Genomic DNA, 14,061 nt, shown 5'->3' with positions numbered 1-14,061 from the left:
TACCATGGAGCTGGCACCAAGATTAACAGTAACATTAAGACGTCACTGACACTTTATTCAGTGCAAATATGAAACATATTCAACAAACTGTGTGATTTACCTTGAATTAGAATAAGACACTTCATAACGCTTCGGAAAATATTTTTAATTCATAGTCTACTATGTCGAATATCACGTGTATGACCTTTAAATAATATGGAAAGTAGATCTTCACGATAGGGCCTACTCCTGTTATTTACTCCACTAACCTTTACCAACAAGAAAGAAAGAAAGAAGCTTATCATCAAAAATCTTTTTCAACGCGTGTAAAACAGTTACAGTACATAGATACTTGCCAGATGGCTACACTGTGTGAGGGTATGAAATGTCGTATGGCTTTTAGTGCCGGGATATCCCAGGACGGGTTCGGCTCGCCAAGTGCAGGTCTTTCTATGTGACTCCCGTAGGCGACCTGCGCGTCGTGATGAGGATGAAATGATGATGAAGACAACATATACACCCAGCCCCCGTGCCATTGGAATTAACCAATTAAGGTTAAAATCCCCGACCCGGCCGGGAATCGAACCCGGGACCCTCTGAACCGAAGGCCAGTACGCTGACCGTTCGGCCAACGAGTCGGATCTGTAGTTAGAGCCCTGCACGGATGCGGGATCCGCAGATATGCGCCAAGTTACTGTCTTGCCTGATGCAAACTGTATGGCAGTGTGGATAATTTTGCTGATAATATTTACAATACCCGCGGATAAACAATTCGCGGATGCGGATAATGAAGTTTGTTAATGTTCACTCAGGTATACTCTTATTTTTGCTTGCCGTTAAGTGACTCTTGACAGTGGTATGGGAAAATTGTGATATATGTAAAGAGCCTTGTGACCATGAAGCCGTAAATATGACCTAAGCCCAAATGACTCCTGCCCGCAATTAATGGAAGGAACAAAGTTCAATACGTCGGTAGCTGTCGTAAGAGAAAATCCCTCATAAACCTGCGACTGTGGGGGTCTGATGCCAGGTATCAGGCCTATGGCCGGTTTCTGGAATGACAGTTATCTGTAGATGCGTAGTTATCAGTGACTTAACATGGTGATACGTTTAAAATGAGTTTCCGAAACAACAGTTATCGGCTTTTTCAGTTATCTCCGCAACGACTGGTAACTGCAGCTAGTGCTGTAGTTACCTCTATGTTAGAACTGATTCCAACAAATAGTGCTATGTGGCGCCACTCCATACCGTTTCGTACAAGGTCTTGTATTAGTTTCGTAAACATTCGAAAGTGATAATGAACTGGTTATAATATATTTACAGTCATTCATTGTAGTTTTAACGTGCTTGGGTGTGCTGGACTCGACAATATTTCGTTAGTACGTTTACTTCCATGTTATCACTTGGCTTTAGTCACTGATTCCACTTGTATGGTGTCATCTGGCCCAGCTGTTTAGAGGTTACAATCTCCTCGAAGCATGACGCCTCTACTGTAGATATATCTTCCAATACGGGAAATGAATCGTCAAATAAAATAGAACTGGAGTCAAACGGATTTTCATCACTCTCTAATTGATCCTTCAGTGTAGACGTAATGTTAAGATCTCTTTCGTCAGGCTTTGAATCATGAGTCCCACCAGCAGTTAGTGAACACCCAATCTGAAATTATGGAGTATTTACCATTAATATTTACATTTGTACTAAATAATAAATATCATAGGTACCGGTATGTATTTATTATAAACCTGCTGAATAATAAATATCGATTTTTCATTGATTATTTTAATGCTATTATATTCTTTAACCAGTGACGTGAGGTCTCAGACTCCTAATAAACATAAAACATCTGGACTTCTTTAATTAAAAATCTTGCAGGGAGCTGTAGTTTACGTTAACTTCTTGGTTATTGCGGTGTATTTTTATAATTTTACTGACGACAACGATCAAGGTGAAATTTAAGACGATGTCTGCATACTGTGAATAAGTAAGAAGGAGAAATAATATATACCTAATTTTTGCATCGTTAGATTGTACATATTTTCATATTATGAGAGATTATGACATGCCGAATCAGACTGATTGAGATGACTGTGTACATATTTGCCAACCTTTTTTTTTTTTTTGTAGAAAACTTCTGCTCGTAAAAGTAACTAGATATCACCAAAATAACCCTAAAACATTCGCGTAGAGACATCTATTGGATGTCGAGAGATACTAAACCCGACGATAACTATACTGTTTATTACCAGGGCTTATAAATCTGGATTTAAGTTTCCGGAAACTCATTAAAGTTAAAAGCACAGTTTAAGTTACAAGCGCTTTTAGGTAACTCACAGGTAACTGTGGTGTACCAGAAACCGGCCACTATTGTATTATATTAACAAATCTATCCGTTTCAATACCTTGGGTGTTATATACTGTAGTTAATATTTACAATATCCACGGATAAGGAGTGAGATAGTTTCCCGTTGCTTTTCTCGTCGAGCCAGAAGTTGCTATTACACATCAGTCTGCCAAACCCACTGATATACACGCACCAACCGACCGTGTAAGCAACATTTCACACCATTCAAAACAGTGACTGGCTGCATAAGGAATGGCATTACTAGCTTCGCTCATACCTCACTCACTTTCATACCGTGAAATGCAAGGGTAAGACTGAGACAGTCCAATGAAAGTAACAAGTTTGTTCTAGCTCGCACTAGAAGATTAGTGCACTACGTCTCGCCAGAAATGGTATTCAATTCTTGAACGATATCGATTCATGTATGGATGGCGTCGACTGTTTCTCCTAAGGAAATTAAGTCTTAAAGGAAATAGATGAATATTGTTACTTGGGTAGTAAAATAACTAACAATGGCAGAAGTAAGGAAGACATAAAATGCATACTAGCATAAGCAAGGAAACGCTTTCTTAAGAAAAGAAATTTGCTCACTTCGAACATTGATACAGGAATTAGGAAGACATTTCGGAACACTTTCCTAATCTAATATTACCTGCATCACATGCCTTCTCTACTTTTATTTTGGACTTCTTCTCGATATCTTCTGCAGTCTCAGACAAAACAACACTATCATCGGCAAATTTCAGGGTTTTGATTTCCTCTCCTTGGATTGTGATTCCCTTTCCAAATTCCTCTTTGATTTACTTTACTGCCTGCTCTATGTAGAATGCTGAGTCCAAGATGTGGGCTACCACTAGACTTAGGTTACCCTTTTTCGATGGTTGGTTTAGTGAATGTCAAGCCTTTTAAGAGTTTTGAGCTGCAGCCAATAGCCAACGGAGTAGCCTGCTGCGTTGTCAAGGCTGTTTCAGAAGCTACTGTCCTGGCCTCTGCTACTGTCAATACTCAACAGCTGATCAGTGGACATGGTAGCCTATGGTTTAACAAATTAAAGTCATGCTTTGTGGCTAAATGGATAGAATGCTGGCCTTTGGTCCAATGGCCCAGGTTCAGTTCTCTGAATCAACCCCTCGTACTGTTAATTCCCCTGAGTTGGGGACTGGGTGTTTGACGTCTTCGCCGTTCATTTCATCCTCATTAGGTCACCACCAAACATATACAGATGCCACGTACCATTATTATTATTATTATTATTATTATTATTATTATTATTATTATTATTATTATTAAATACAAATTTTGAATATTACAGCATTACCAGAGGTCGTACGTATCGTTCACTGGTTTATTACCTTCCTCGGGAGATCAGTGATGGTGTCCGACCCATGATCACGAGTTCGATTCCAACCAACAAAAGAGAACACTACACTTGAGATTGCATTTCATTTTAGCAGATCTACCTATAAAAAGAAAACTATATTATTCTTATAACAGCAGCCCTGTAGTGTCTTCCTACAAGGATGTAGAAGTAACGGGAGTGAAATGTCAGCACTCTGTTATCTATGAGTATATAAGGTGATGAAGTACCATGTGGAACGCATGGCTGTTATAGTTAGCAGTGGCGATCTGATCGCTCCGGTCCCCGCACCAATCGAGCATACATCAGCCAGCCGTGAGAGGTGGGTCGAGGGGAGAAGGACGCAGAGTCTGGGCTGCAATATCTTTCTCTGATGCCTTGCTGTCAGAAATACGTGCGACGTGTTTTCGCATTGCTTTGAAGTTTTGCAAATGGAACAATGTGTCAGATGTTAACATTATAATGTGCTTTAGATTTCCATCGTCTTCGTTTGAGGTTTGGGCTTCACCGATAGCCTCGGTAGCCCTCAGTATACGCCACTAATGTAAAATGAATGGTGGTGAATGAAACTGGATAAGAAGGTGGCTGTGGCTTATGAACTGGAAATGTCTCGGCATTTGCTTGGAAGTGAAAATGGGAAACCATTCCCAGGACAGCCGTCGGTGGGGTTCGAACCCACTCGTCTTCCAAATGCAGAGCTTGGCTCCATAGCCGTAGCGCATAACGCGCAGCCACTCCGCTCTGTAAACTTCTCGATGATAATATATAGTATGCATCTGACTCGATGTCTTGTAGTGTCTGGATCAGGTTAAATATTATGTTAGAGAAATGAGGAGGAAAACGCAATGAAATGTAATATGACGAAAGGGTGCCATGAAGGGAGGTGGAAATGAAAGACTCCCGTGACCTCGGATGCCCCACTATCACCGAGCCGGATGGAAACTAAATGCGGTGGTCCGCGATATCTTTTAAATAATATCTAAAGAAGCAAATTCCCGCCCCCTCCACCCCCTTGGCACTACAGCCCTTAAAGGGCCTTGGCCTACCAAGCGACCGCTGCTCAGTCCCCGAAGGCCTGCAGATTGTGAGGTGTCGTGTGGTCAGCACGACGAACCCTCTCGGCCGTTATTCTTGGCTTTCTAGACCGGGGCCGCTATCTCACCGTCAGTTAGCTCCTCAATTCTAATCACGTAGGCTGAGTGCAACTCTAACCAGCCCTCAGGTCTAGGTAAAAATCCCTGACCTGGCCGCGAATCGAACCCGGGTCCTCCGGGTAAGAGGCAGGCACGCTACCCCTACACCACGGGAAAGAAGCAAATACATGAATACAATTAATTCTAGAGACCGCGCTGAGTGGTTCAGACGGTTGAGGCGCTGGGCTTCTGACCCCAACGTGGCAGCTTCGATCTTGGCTCAGTCCGGTGGTACCTGAAGCCTCGTGTCGGTAGATTTACTGGTACGTAAAAGATCTCATATGGGACTAAATTCCGGCAACTCGGTGTGTCCGAAAACCGTAAAAGTGGTTAGTGAGATGTAAAGCCAATGACATTCTTCTTCTTCTTCTTCTTCTTCTTCTTCTTATTTCTAGAGAACGACTATGTATCCAGGAGGTAAACATAGGACGCAACTTAGGGTTATTTTTACCATAGGAAGGGGTTGGCCACCACCGGGCTTTTAACTGAGTCCTAGCATTGCTTTTACTTACTGAGATGCTGATTCTTGTTGTTTAAAGGGGCCTAACATCGAAGGTCATCGGCCCCTACTACTTACTTGTTCCAGGCTTCTCACTTTCATCTATCCTATCTGACCTTCCTTGATCAACTCTTGTTCTTTTCAGACCCCGACGGTATTAGAGCATTTGAGAACTATGAAGTCTTTTATTTTCACGCCCTTTGTTCCGTGTCTTTTTTTGGCCGATACCTTGATTTTTTGAAGTGTCGGATCACTTCATTCCCCCCCCCCTTCCTCTGTTTAGTGTTAATAGAGAATGGGTGAATAGTTGTACCTCCTCCTAAAACAATAATCATCACTACCACCTAGTATAGGATGCTACCTACGATCCCCGCGTACACTTTGCTTGGGACGTATACAAGGATAGAACATACCCTTGTGATAACAGACTTATTTTCACCTGCTTATAATGATATAAGATTCCTACAGAAAAAGCTTGACACTTTTTACTTCTTGGAACAAGATAAGGATTGAAATACCTTTTTATCAGAAGATATTGAGACATACTATAGCTTATCATAATTTAATCCGAATGCATTCTGATAATCTGCCAGGAGCAAACATTGGTGATAAATAATCATTCAGTACGACATGTATTTACAGATAATAGTTTGATGATCGCAATGTGAAGATAAAGCGTTGACAGATGATCTTATATCTACTCTTAACAGGGTTTGAAGCTTCACTGATTGAATTATGGATGAATCTGATGCTTGCGAATTGAATGTTTCTGTCTGTTAGTTTTAGCCTGATTTACATCACATTTGGTGAGACAGTATAAGCGGGGGTCGTAACAACTTTGTAAGTAATATAAATGTGGAAAGTGAAATTTCCGCGGGCAGTGGTTATGTGAACTGAATGTTTTCGTATGGAAGCTTCCTTGTACCAACGTTTCGTGTTGAAGGAAATGGAAGACACTAGGCTTGTGATTTTGTCATCCTCCTTTACAAAAACACGCAAATTGGGATAGAAAGCAACGTGGCTAAGAAGAAACAAAATATTCGGAAAAAATGTCGAGAGATGAAAAGAAAGAATACCTCAGATCTAGGAAGTAGTCAAACCTAAACAATCGGAACCAAATGAGGCACCTAAAACAATGCATGTTTTTTGTATTCGTGACAGAATAACGAACTGTTATAAAAATCGTGAATGAAAAATCGAATTAGAGGTTTGTTGCCGGTCTGAGTGGCTCAGACGGTTGAGGCGCTGCCCTTCTGACCTCGAACTTGGCAGGTTCGATCCTTGCTCAGCCCGGTGGTATTTGAAGGTGTTCAAATACGTCAGCCTCGTGTCGACAGATTAACAGGCATGTAAAAGACTAAATTCCGGCACCTCGGCGTATCCGAAACCCGTAAAAGTAGTTAGTGAGACGTAAAGCAAGTAACATTATCATTTTCTGCTAGGCTAATCACTACTGAGGAAGAGCTCCCTCTGAGGATCATTGGTCGGCATCCAGATTCCAAGATCTCGGTCTGAAACCCAACAGAGGTAATTGGGTTCTTGAAGTACAGATAATAAGTCCACTCGGTACTCCATGCCGTATCATTTCGGCATGAGACCTCTGCTGACACACGTGGTGTTTAACTGACAAAATTAATTAAACACTCAGCCATAGGTCGCCCAACACATTTCTGTGTTCTGCCATCGGATTGAGCAAAACGAAACGTCGAAATTGGCTTGTCTGTTATTATTATTATTATTATTATTATTATTATTATTATTATTATTATTATTATTATTATTATTATTCGTTGGGACCATCTAGGACCACGTTAAGTCTTGTTACATTATTTACCTGTGCATCTAATACTTTTGACACTCAGAAATGCGAGTATTAATCGTTAATGAATAATGCATGTGGTTTTCTCCCGAAGTAATCCACACTCTCCCTGAAAATCTTCACGGATTCTATAAATAAATAAATAAATAAATAAATAAATAAATAAATAAATAAATAAATAAATAAATAAATAAATAAATAAATTAATTAATTAATCACTCAATCAATCAATTATCATTGAACTGCTTTTAGGACTATTGCCCATGAGGCAAATTACCTATCAACGGTTTTTCTAGTATTTTCTTAAATGATTTTGGAGAAAGAAATTGATAGATTATATCTTTTGATAAATTATTCCATTCCCAAATTCCTCTTCCTATAAATGAATATTTGCCCCATTATGTCCTCTTGAATTCCAATTTTGTCTTCATATTATGATCTTCCCCATCTAAACTTCACTCAAGCTTATACGCCTACTAATATCATTCCACAATATTTCTTTACTGACAGCTCGGATCATCCCACTTAGTCGAGCAGCTCGTCTCCTTACTCCTAAGTCTTCCCAGGCCAAAGTTTGCAACATGTTCGTAACAGTATTCTTTTGTCGGAAGTCACCCCGAACAAAACGTGCCGCTTTTCTTTCGATCTTTTCCGATTCTCGTATCAAGTAATCCTGGTGTGCGTCCCATAAACTGCAATCATACTCTAATTGGGGTCATAAAAGAGACTTATATACTCTCTCCTTTATATCCTACTATAATCCCTAAATACTCTTATATATTCTTGAAGAGATTGATAATGTCTTTGGCTTTATGTCCCAGTAACTACTTTTACGATTTTTGGAGTATGAAGATATCTGTAATCTTTATTTTCGACCTCTTTAGTATAGAGCGCTGGCCTTCTAACTCCATATTGACAGGTTCGATCTGGCTCAGACCGTTGGTATGTTAAGGTGCTCAAAAACACCAGCCCCTGTCGTAAGATTTACCGGCTCGTAAAATAACTCCTGCGGGACAGATTTCTGGCATCCCTACGTCTCCGAAAAACCGTAGAAGCAATTACATTATTATTATTATTATTATTATTATTATTATTATTATTATTATTATTATTATTATCGGGCCGATGACCTTCGATGTTAGGCCCTTAAAACAAGCATCATCATCATCAGTATTATTATTATTATTATTATTATTATTATTATTATTATTATTATTATTATTATTATTATTATTATTATTATTATTATTGTGGTTTAACCTCGCACTAACTCAGATAGATTTCTGTTGACGACGATGGAATGGGAAATGGCTGAAACTGAGCAGGAAGCGCCAATGGCCTTCGTGTTCATTCATATAAAGGGAAATAATAATAATAATAATAATAATAATAATAATAATAATAATAATAATAATAATAATAATAATAATAATAATAATAATAATGATATGGCCTCAGTTACCGTTTGTCAGAAATTTAGATTTGATCTGTGTGTCAATCTCGACGTTCCAATTTACTGTACAAGGTGGGAGAGAAACCGAATCTGTGCTGGGCTACCTATAGCTAAGTTAACATTAATTTTGCCAAGTGAACACCAAATGTGTCGCTAGAGACCTTTTACTTGCCAGCATCGTACGACATGGAGTGTTGAATTGACTTTTCTTGTATCCTTGAAAAACCGACACCCATTGCCGAGTATGAACCCGCGGAGGTCGACACTCCACCACTGATGCACAGAGGAGATCTCTTAACACTAACCAGAGAAAAAAACGGGTGAGCTCCCACCTTTCTAGGGATGTCGGTATCGGTGATGTAAAAGGAAGGACGACAAAGCACCAGAGAAAGACTCTAGCCTCGCAAACGTAATACTGTACCATCGGGGTCGGGAAAGAACATAAGTCCTTCTTTTCTGGCCCTTTTCTCAATTATCTGAGGGTTCGGTGCTAGTGTGGATTGAACCCAATTTTTACGGCTTGACCAATCCTTTGTGGAAGACTTTATTCACTATCTGTGGTGATTGATAGTGTGATGTGTTGTATATAACTGAAAAGGTGTATTCAGACGATCAAAAATACCGAGCGCTCGAGGTAGAAAACGAAGTGGGGATAAAATCTTCGGCGCGGTCGGGAATGGAATCCTAGGCCACTACGCTGATCATTCAGCCAAGGAATCGGATCGTAATAGATCAAGGCAACTTATACAGTTAATATGAAAGTATGGAGCCTAGGACAAGTAAGTTTAAAGTTGTTTCAGACTCAGCTAGAGGACCTGTGGTCACCAAACTACACTCCTAGTTTGAGAACCTCTGGTATGCCAGACTTTTTAGCCGAAAACTTATAAAGCGGATGTTTCATTGGCTGGTCCTTAAGTAATCTGATAATTACAGGTGTCAAGGAAAATACCAAACTCGTGAGGATAGCTTTCATAGCATTGTAGATAAAGTTTAGTGCTGTGCAGTTGTAGCGTAGTGGGGGAGCACTTCAAGTGCAGTGTAGGCTACGTAGCATTCTCTCCAAGCTATAATAGAGTCATAGAGTGAACGGCGGGCACTCGCTACGCTACATTGTTGGAAGCGTATTGTTTTCAAATCTGTGCAAGAAATTCGGTGAGTTTAAATATCTAATTCCTAATAATCCATACAAATACATTTGTTATATTGTCTATACCAGGAAAGCAAAACCTAGACTAGCGTGTCGGTTAAGGTCTTGTTTATTACATTTTTTTGTCTATTGTCTTCACATCATCATGAAACGCCCTCATTTGACTTCGTTTAAGTATTAGATTGCATTACGTAAATTCATTCGACTAAATGTGTCATGGTTTTGTTTTGCAAACATCACTAAAACTTACATTCTTTTCTTTCTTTCCTTCATTCTTTCTTAATCTGCTTACCCTCCAGGTTTGGTTTTTCCCTCGGACGCAGCGAGGGATCCCACCTCTACCGCCTCAAGGGCAGTGTCGCGGAGCGTGAGACATTGGGTGGGTGATACAAGTGGGGAGAAGACCAGTACCTCGCCCAGGCAGCCTCGCCTGCTATGATGAACAGGGGCCTTGCGGGTGGATGTGAAGATTAAAGGATAGGCAAGGAAGAGGGAAGAAGCGGCCTTCGCCTTAAGTTAGGTACCATCCCGGCATTTACCTGGAGGAGAAGTGGGAAACCACGGAAAACCACTTCCAGGATGGCTGAGGTGGGAATCGAACCCACCTCTACTCAGTTGACCTCCCGACGCTGAGTGGACCCCGTTCCAGCCCTCGTACCACTTTTCAAATTTTGTAGCAGAGCCGGGAATCGAACCTGGGCCTCCGGGGGTGGAAGCTAATCACACTAACCACTACACCACCGAGGCGGACATTAGATTCTTTTAACAGGTAAATTTTAGTAATAAATATGTTTCTGTTTTAACTTAATAACATTTCTAAAAACATATGGCCAAAGAATTAATTGTGACTTTATTAAAGCGTAATGTTGAAATATGCTATGTTGCGAGATTTTCGACCTATTTATTACATGTAACGTTGAAATATTTTAGTGTGTTGTGCGGCGTGCCACTTGCGTGTAATAGGTTCATCATCCTTAGTCTATATCCTTCGAACTTTTTCCTCATATTTCCTTTCTTATGTCCAACTGTGTAGCTCGGACGGCAGAGCGGTTGCCTTTTGAGCCGAACTTGACAGGTTCGATTCTGGCTTGGTCCGGTAGAATTTGAAGGGCTCAAATGAGTCAGCCTTGTGTCGGAAGATTTACTGACACGTAAGAGAACTCCTGCGGGACAAAGTTCCGGCACGTCGCCTTCTGCGAAAACCGGAAATGTAGTTATGGGGAAGTAAGTTATGAATAGGCCTATATGTATTTCGTTTCGCCCTCTAAGGTGCACGTAAAACCATTACTTAGCACTGATTTTCTTGTTCTTCTTATCCTTCTTATCTTCCCAAAACTTCCTCATCTTTTCACTTTGGGCTTGTCTTCTTTCTTGCGTCCATGCGTTCTTGAGTTTCAGATTCCTTTCTGTTCGGTTCTTGAGTATGAAGTTATGTGTATTGATTTTCTGCTTGTATGTAGTCCTTGTAGTTACCAACGGGTCAATATCGATTATTATTATTATTATTATTATTATTATTATTATTATTATTATTATTATTATTATTATTATTATTTTCTAATTGCTTTACATCACACCGACACAGATAGGTCTTATGGCGACGATGCGAACTCACAGCTGCGCTACGCTAACCGCACGGCTAACTCGCCAGGTATTTTTATTATTATTTACATAGTTATGCCCTACTTAGGAGCTCGATTGAACCAGTTTAGCTGATGTGTTGGTCTTCTTCTCCTCCCAAAATCTCTTCATCCTCTCGCTGAGCTTCTTCCTTCCTTCTTCTGTCCAAGTTTGTCTTCAAACTGGTGATTGTCGATTTTGGTTCTGAATTTATATCTGGCCTGTATAATATCTTCCGAGATGATGATTTCCTGGAGATTTGTTTCAATTTCACGAAGCCGGGCTCTTCTTCATTTTAGATGAAAGGGCCAGGTTGAGAATTCTTTTAGTTAGTCTGTTACTATTCATTCTGATAATGTGTATATAAAATTTCAGTCATCTTTTCCGAAAAGTGTGAGATATTTCTTCAGAATGACAATATATTTCCTGGGATGTTTTCTTCCTCCATATTCTCTCTATACAAACTGGCCCAAACATTTTTCTTAAAATTTTCCTTTCCTGTTTTTCTGTGTCTTTGATTACAGACCCGCCACCAATGATTAAATTTTCTGAAGCATATAACGCTTCAGGTTTGATTAATGTATTATAGTGTCTAAGTTTTGCTTTCCGAGATATTGATTTTTTGTTGTACCTGTTCCAAGTGATCCTGTAAGCTTTCTGTAACTTGGAAATTCTTTATTTATTTGTTTCACGGTTTAAACCAGAGGGCTGAATAATTTCTCCTAAATATCTGAAATGGTTCACCTGAAATATTTTCCGAATTTAGTTATCATAGGTTGTCCATCTACATATCGTGAAGCTCCTTCCATGTATTGAGTTTTCTCATACGAGATTTGAAGTCCCGTTTTGATGGCAATTTCTTGTAATTTTTCAATGGAATGAATTGCTTCTTGCCTGTTATTGGAAAGGATTGCTATGTCATCCACAGAGGCCAGACAGTGCAAGTGAATTCTATCTTTGAGTAGTCTGCCAAGTGTTATTCTTTTCCCAGGTCCTGATAACTTTCCCAAGTGCCGGGCTGAGTGGCTCAGACGGTTGAGGCACTGGCCTTCTGACCCCAACATGGCAGGTCCGATCCTAGCTCAGTCCGGTGGTATTTGAAGGTGCTCAAATACGTCAGCATCGTGTCGGTAGATTTAGTGGCACGTAAAAGAACTCCTGCGGGACAAAATTCTGGCACATCGGCGTCTCTGAAAATCGTAAAAGTAGTTAGTGGAACGTAAAGCAAATAACAGAACAGAACAGAAACGGAGATAATTCGTCTCCTTGACGGACCCCGGTGTTAATAGTAAAAAGCTGAGATATATCTCGTAGGAATTTAACTTTTGAATTAGTGCCAGTTAATGTTGTCTGATTAATGCCGGGTTTTTTTTATCAACTTGAAATTCTTCTAGAGTATTGAAAAGTGTTTGACGGTCTATAGAGTCATATGCTTTCTTGAAATCTACAAAAGTAATGACAGTTTGTCTGGTTTTGCGTATTTGTAGGATTATTATTATTATTATTATTATTATTATTATTATTATTATTATTATTATTATTATTATTATTATTATTATTATTATTATTATTATTATTATTATTATTTCCTATTTTTTTCTATGATTAGGTGTTCAAAAGTCGGACGTACGTGGGATCAGTACATTTTTTGTCTGTGTGTTTGTTTTACGACATCATGGGAAGACGGCTGAATTGTTTTTTCCATAATCGGTATTGGAGTTCAGGGATAGACTGGTTGTGTACTTCGCTATGGAACACTTTATTATGTGTCCGAAAAGGAGGAATGGTATGGTTGGTCAACTACAGCAGTGATCAAGATGGGTCACGACCTTACTGGAGGAAGAAAGTCCACAGTTCTAGCCTTTCAGGCAAGCAACTCAATGTTGAAAACATCCTAGGGATATGAGCTACGAATTTTAGGAAAATATAATTGTGTAATAGATTATCATCATCATCATCATCATCATCTGTTTACCCTCCAGGTTCGGTTTTTCCCTCGGACTTAGCGAGGGATCCCACCTCTACCGCCTCAAGGGCAGTGTCCTGGAGCTTCAGACTCTTGGTCGGGGATACAACTGGGGAGTATGACCAGTACCTCGCCCAGGCGGCCTCACCTGCTATGCTGAACAGGGGCCTTGTGGAGGGATGGGAAGATTGGAAGGGATAGGCAAGGAAGAGGGAAGGAAGCGGCCGTGGCCTTAAGTTAGGTACCATCCCGGCATTCGCCTGGAGGAGAAGTGGGAAACCACGGAAAACCACTTCCAGGATGGCTGAGGTGGGAATCGAATCCACCTCTACTCAGTTGACCTCCCGAGGCTGAGTGGACCCCGTTCCAGCCCTCGTACCACTTTTCAAATTTCGTGGCAGAGCCGGGAATCGAACCCGGGCCTCCGGGGGTGGCAGCTAATCACGCTAACCACTACACCACAGAGGCGGACGTAATAGATTATACTCTTTATTTATTCCTAAAATTACAATACTTTTCTTAATCATCGTTATCCGGTCGATTAGATTAACAGTTTGCTTTCTCTCTATCACTACGAGGGCTAATGCAAGTCAATGCAGAGTTTCAGAGTTTCACTTAAGCCCTTATAACTAAATTCGGTGTGGACATTTTCTCAAAAAATCAACCGCCTGAGGGCATTGCACC

At 40.3% G+C, this 14,061-nt stretch overlaps 1 protein-coding gene across 6 annotated transcripts in view; it reads left to right on the top strand.

Annotated features, from left to right (window-relative positions):
* Positions 1-14,061, top strand: part of LOC136871946 (uncharacterized) — a 519,021-nt gene that overhangs the window by 356,281 nt on the left and 148,679 nt on the right. The window contains exons 1-2 of one of the 6 annotated variants that reach the window (XM_067145696.2): positions 9,686-9,796; positions 10,091-10,560. The exons of 4 other annotated variants lie outside the window; for them this stretch is intronic. The gene's annotated coding sequence lies outside the window, so the exon portion shown is untranslated. Of the gene's footprint in view, positions 1-9,669; positions 9,797-10,090; positions 10,561-14,061 lie in introns of those variants that run through there. One more of the 6 variants, XM_067145694.2, reaches the window with a different exon arrangement.

This window comes from Anabrus simplex, chromosome 4 (genome assembly GCF_040414725.1).
Source record: "Anabrus simplex isolate iqAnaSimp1 chromosome 4, ASM4041472v1, whole genome shotgun sequence".
NCBI classification, from domain to species: domain Eukaryota; kingdom Metazoa; phylum Arthropoda; class Insecta; order Orthoptera; family Tettigoniidae; genus Anabrus; species Anabrus simplex.
This window is presented reverse-complemented; position numbering and strand designations above follow the sequence as displayed.